General features: G+C 47.8%; 1 protein-coding gene across 1 annotated transcript in view; it reads left to right on the top strand.

The window, feature by feature from the left end:
* Positions 1–518: 518 nt before the first annotated feature.
* The window catches only part of LOC134983707 (zinc finger protein OZF-like), a 314,293-nt gene continuing 308,811 nt past the window's right edge, over positions 519–6,000 (top strand). The window contains exon 1 of the mRNA XM_063949362.1: positions 519–558. The gene's annotated coding sequence lies outside the window, so the exon portion shown is untranslated. The remainder of the gene's footprint in view (positions 559–6,000) is intronic.

The following is a 6,000-nucleotide window of genomic DNA, read 5'->3' as shown; positions in this document are numbered from 1 at the left end:
TAGAGGGAGAAGAAGGGACGTATGTGACTGATATAAAGGCAGAAGATATAGAGGGAGAAGAAGAGACGTATGTGACTGATATAAAGGCAGAAGATATAGAGGGAGAAGAAGAGACGTATGTGACTGATATAAAGGCAGAAGATATAGAGGGAGAAGAAGAGACATATGTGACTGATATAAAGGCAGAAGATATAGAGGGAGAAGAAGAGACGTATGTGACTGATATAAAGGCAGAAGATATAGAGGGAGAAGAAGAGACGTATGTGACTGATATAAAGGCAGAAGATACAGAAGGAGAAGAAGAGACGTATGTGACTGATATAAAGGCAGAAGATATAGAGGGAGAAGAAGAGACGTATGTGACTGATATAAAGGCAGAAGATATAGAGGGAGAAGAAGAGACGTATGTGACTGATATGAAGACAGAAGATATAGAGGGAGAAGAAGAGACATATGTGACTGATATGAAGGCAGAAGATATAGAGGGAGAAGAAGAGACGTATATGAGGGGTGATCAGCAGTGTAATGAGGAGGAGATCCCTACAGATATCAGCACAGGTGAGTAATAAACACTTATTACAGAAGTCATATATTCTCATTGCTCAGTCACTACAGCAATCTCTTATCCTACACCCTCCTCTGCCATCAGCCCTGTTCTCAGTTGGGTGTTTCTAACACAAGGCTATCCATGACAAATACCACATGTAGAGAGTTTTCTCATACGTCCTAGAGGATGCTGGGGACGCTTTGAGAACCATGGGGTAAAGACGGGATCCGCAGGAGACATGGGCACTTTAAGACTTTAAAAGGGGTGTGAACTAGCTCCTCCCTCTATGCCCCTCCTCCAGACTCCAGTTAGATTCTGTGCCCAGCGAGACTGGATACACTTAGGAGCTCTCCACGGTTTCTCAGAAAAAATACTTTATTTAGGTTTATAATTTTCAGGGAGACCTGCTGGCTACAGGCTCTCTGCATCGTGGGAGTGAGGGGGGAGAAGCAGGACCTACTTCTGTGCGTTTAAGGGCTCTGCTTCTTAGGCTACTGGACACCATTAGCTCCAGAGGTTCAGATCACTTGGTGCGCCTAGCTGCTTGTTCCCGGAGCCGCGCCGTCACCCCCCTCACAGAGCCAGAAGACAGAAGCCGGATGAGTAAAGGAAGATCAGAAGACTTTAGTGATGGCAGAAGACGGCAGTTGGATCCGACGACACGCCTGTCGTTCCTGGGTATGATTCTGAATACAGAATTACGGAGAGTTTTTCTTCCAGTGGAAAAGGCTCTGGAAATACAGAACATGGTAAAACAGATTCTGAAACCGGCAAAAGTGTCAGTTCTTCCATGCACTCGATTGCTGGGCAAGATGGTGGTGGCCTACGAAGCCATTCTGTATGGCAGGTTCCATGCCAGGGGTGCTTCAGTGGGACCTGCTGGACAAGTGGTCCGGGTCTCACCTGGACATGCACCGGAAAATACTCCTATCTTCCAGGACCAGGATCTTCTTTCTGTGGTGGCTGCACAGTTCTCACCTTCTGGAGGGACGCAGGTTCGGGATTCAGGATTGGATCCTGGTAACCACAGATGCAAGTCTCCGAGGCTGGGGAGCAGTCACACAGGGGTGAAACTTTCAGGGAAAATGGTCAAGCCAGGAAGCTTGTCTGCACATAAACATTCTGGAATTAAGGGCCATTTACAACGGCATTCTGCAAGCGGAATATCTTCGCGGTCTGCCCGTCTTGATTCAATCAGACAACATAACAGCAGTGGCGTACGTAAACCGCCAGAGCGGAACAAATTTCAGCCTTATCAATTTTCTTTCAGAAAGAATTGCCCTACCTTCCGGAAGTTCAGACCTTCGTCGGGTGTGCTGCACATCCAACCTCCATTTGGGCCCCCAGTGGAACCATGGGATCTTAATGTGGTGTTGCAGTTCCTGCAATCTCCTTGGTTTGAACCTTTACGTAAGGTTGAGTTAAAATTCCTTACTTGGAAAGTAGTCATGTTGTTGGCCTTGGCGTCATAAAGGTGAGTTTCTGAATTGGCGGCTTTGTCTCACAAAAGACCCTATTTAATCTTCCATGCTGATAGAGCGGAGTTGAGAACTCATCAGCAATTTCTACCAAAAGTGGTTTCCTCATTTCACGTAAACCAGCCTATTGTGGTGCCAGTGGCTGTTGATGCCTTGGCGGAATCGAAGTCTCAATGTGGTCAGAGCTTTGAAAATCTATGTCGCCAGAACCGTGCAGATTAGGAAAACAGAGGCTCTGTTTGTCCTGTGTGCTCACAACAAGATTGGGGCTCCTGCTTCCAAGCAGACTATTGCACGCTGGATCTGTAATACGATTCAGCAGGCTCATTCTACGGCAGGGTTACCATTACCGAAATCGGTGAAAGCTCATTCTACCAGAAAGGTGGACTCATTCTGGGCGGCTGCCCGAGGGGTTTCGGCATTACAACTTTGGCGAGCTGCTACTTGATCGGGTTCAAACACCTTTGTGAAGTTTTACAAGTTTGATACCCTGGCTGAGGAGGACCTCATGTTTGATCAGTCGGTGCTGCAGAGTCATCTGCACTCTCCCGCCCGTTCTAGAGCATTGGTATAAACCCCATGGTTTTGAAGCATCCCCAGCATCCTTTAGGACGTATGAAAAAATAGGATTTTAATACCTACCGGTTACAGACCTAGTCTCTACAGCTACTGCTGGAAAATCATAATTTTTACCTTATGTTCCCCCAAAACATAAGAAAACGCTTCATCAAATGCAGTCCTTTCGGCCCAATAGATACCGAAGAGGAAGAGACTCTGCCTTCCTTGCTGTTAGAGGCAGGGAAAGAGGTAAAAGAAACCCAGGCTTCTCTGCCTCCCAAGAACAGAAGTCCTCCCCAGCTTCTGCCAAGTTCACCGCATGACGCTGGGGTTTCCCTGCGGGAGTCCTCGCCGGTTGGGGCACGTCTCAAGCTCTTTAGCCAGGTCTGGGTTTGCTCGGGCCTGGAACCTTGGATTTTAAAAATTGTGTCACAAGGGTACAAACTAAAATTTTAAGACGTTCCCCCCTCGCCGATTATTAAAATCAGCCTTGCCAGCTTCTCTGACTGGCAGAGAGGTAGTGTGCGACGCAATACAAAAATTGTGTCAGAACCAGGTCATTATCACGGTCCCCCCTGCGCAACAGGGACAAGGCTTTTATCCCAGTTTATTCGTGGTTCCGAAGCCGGACGGCTCGGTCAGACCGATCCTCAACCTTAACCTAAATTACTTTCTGCAGAAATTCAAGATGGAGTCTCTCAGAGCAGTGATCTCCAGTCTGGAGGAAGGGGACTTTATGGTCTCCTTAGACATAAAGGATGCCTACCTACATGTTCCCATTTATCCTCCTCATAAGGCCTTCCTGCGCTTTGTGGTTCAGGATTGTCATTACCAATTTCAGACGTTGCCATTTGGGCTGTCCACGGCTCCGAGGATTTTTACCCAAGTGATGGCGGAGATGATGATTTTTCTTCGCATGCAAGGTGTCATGATTATCCCATACTTGGACGATCTCCTGATGAAAGCCAGATGCAGGGACAAGTTGTTACAGAACATTGCACTGTCCCTGAAGGTGTTGCAACAACATGGCTGGCTCCTCAACCTGCTGAAATCTCAGTTGATCCCTACGACCCACCTGTCGTTTCTGGGGATGAATCTGGACACAGAACTACAGAGAGTTTTTCTTCCGGAAGAAAAAGCTCTGGAACAAATCTTAAAACCAACCAGAGTGTCGATCCATCAATGCACTCGCTTGCTGGGAAAGATGGTGGCGGCCTACGAGGCCATTCAGTTTGGCAGATTCCATGCCAGAGTATTCCAGTGGGACCTGTTGGACAAGTGGTCCGGTTCCCACCTACACATGCAACGGACGATAGTCCTGTCCTCAAAGACAAGAATATCACTGCTGTGGTGGCTGCACAGTTCTCACCTCCTCGAGGGACGCAGGTTCGGTATTCAGGATTGGATTCTAGTGACCACGGATGCAAGTCCCCGGGGTTGGGGTGCAAGGAAGATGGTCAAGTCAGGAGACTTGTCTCCACATAAACGTTCTGGAATTAAGGGCCATTTACAACGGCCTTCTACAAACTGAACGCCTTTTTCAAAGTTGACCCGTCCTCATCCAGTCGGAGAATGTAACAGCAGTAGCTTACATCAACAGCCAGGGCGGAACAAAAAGCAGAGCAGCAATGGCAGAAGCCACAAGGATTCTCCGCTGGGCGGAGAAACATCTAAGCGCTCTGTCAGCTATCTTCATTCCAGGAGTGGACAACTGGGAAGCAGACTTCCTCAGCAGACACGATCTCCATCCAGGAGTCTTCACAGAAGTGACAAGTCGCTGGGGTACTCCCCAAGTAGACATGATGGCGTCTCGTCTCAACAAGAAACTCCAAAATGATTGCGCCAGGTCAAGGTACCCTCAAGCCATAGCGGTGGGCGCTCTGGTGACACCGTGGGTGTTTCAGTCGGTATGTGTTCCCTCCACTTCCTCTCATTCCGAGAGTGTTAAAAATTATAAGAAGAAGAAAGGTTCCAACGATGCTCATTGTTCCAGATTGGCCAAGGAGGGCTTGGTATCCTGATCTTCAGGATTTACGCATAGGAAATCCCTGGCTGCTTCCTCCTACGAGAGGACCTGTTACAGCAGGGGCCGTGTCAGTATCAAGATTTATCGCGGCTACGTTTGACGGCATGGCGGTTGAACGCCAGATTCTAGCCCAGAAGGGTATTCCCAGTGAAGTCATTCCCACTCTTATTCAGGCTAGAAAGGATGTTACGGAAAAAACACGATCACCACATTTGGAGGAAATATATTTCCTGGTGCGAGTCCAAGAAGGCTCCTGCGGAAATTTTTTAACTTGGACGTATTCTCCACTTTTTACAAGCTGGAGTGGATGCGGGCCTTAAATTAGGATCCATTAAAGTACAAATTTCTGCATTGTCAGTTTTCTTTCAGAAACAATTGGCCTCACTTCCTGAGGTGCAAACGTTTGTAAAGGGGGTGTTACACATCCAACCACCTTTTGTGCCTCCTGTGGCACCTTGGGACCTTAACGTGATGTTACAGTTCCTTCAATCTCACTGGTTTGAACCTTTTTCAAAAGGTGGATTTGAAATTCCTCACTTGGAAAGTGGTCATTTTATTGGCCTTGGCATCTGCACGGCGGGTGTCCGAATTGGCGGCCTAGTCTCACAAGAGCCCTTATTTGATCTTCCATGAAGATAGAGCAGAGTTGAGAACTCGTCAACAGTTTCTGCCGAAGGTGGTTTCTTCTTTTCATATAAACCAACCTAATGTCCGTCTCCCTCTTCCTATAACTGAGGTCTGGAGGAGGGGCATAGAGGGAGGAGCCAGTTCACGCCCTTATTAAAGTCTTATAAAGTGCCCATTTCTCCTTCGGATCCTGTCTATACCCCATGGTTCTATTGATGACCCCAGCATCCTCTACGGACTCAGAGAAAAGGATTTACCGGTAGGTATTAAAATCCTATTATTAGTGCGCAAGCAGGACAGCATTTTCTCTTCTTTGGTGTTTTATTATTACAACCATGTCACCTCTAGTAATCCCACATGAGCGTCCATGCCACCTCTAGTAATCCCACACGAGCGTCCATGTCTCCTCCAGTAATCCCACATGAGCGTCCATGTCACCTCTAGTAATCCCACATGAGCGTCCATGTCACCTCTAGTAATCCCACATGAGCGTCCATGTCTCCTCCAGTAATCCCACATGAGGGTCCGTGTCACCTCTAGTAATCCCACATGAGCATCTGTCTCACCTCTACTAATCCCACATGAGCGTCCATGTCTCCTCCAGTAATCCCACACGAGCGTCCATGTCACCTCTAGTAATCCCACATGAGCATCCATGTCACCTCTAGTAATCCCACACGAGCATCCATGTCACCTCTAGTAATCCCACATGAGCGTCCATGTCACCTCTAGTAATCCCACATGAGCATCCATGTCACCTCTAG

The sequence above is a fragment of the Pseudophryne corroboree genome (genome assembly GCF_028390025.1).
Source record: "Pseudophryne corroboree isolate aPseCor3 chromosome 3 unlocalized genomic scaffold, aPseCor3.hap2 SUPER_3_unloc_21, whole genome shotgun sequence".
In the NCBI taxonomy this organism is placed as follows: domain Eukaryota; kingdom Metazoa; phylum Chordata; class Amphibia; order Anura; family Myobatrachidae; genus Pseudophryne; species Pseudophryne corroboree.
The sequence above is the reverse complement of the archived record's forward strand: the minus strand, read 5'-3'. Positions and strand labels throughout refer to the sequence as shown.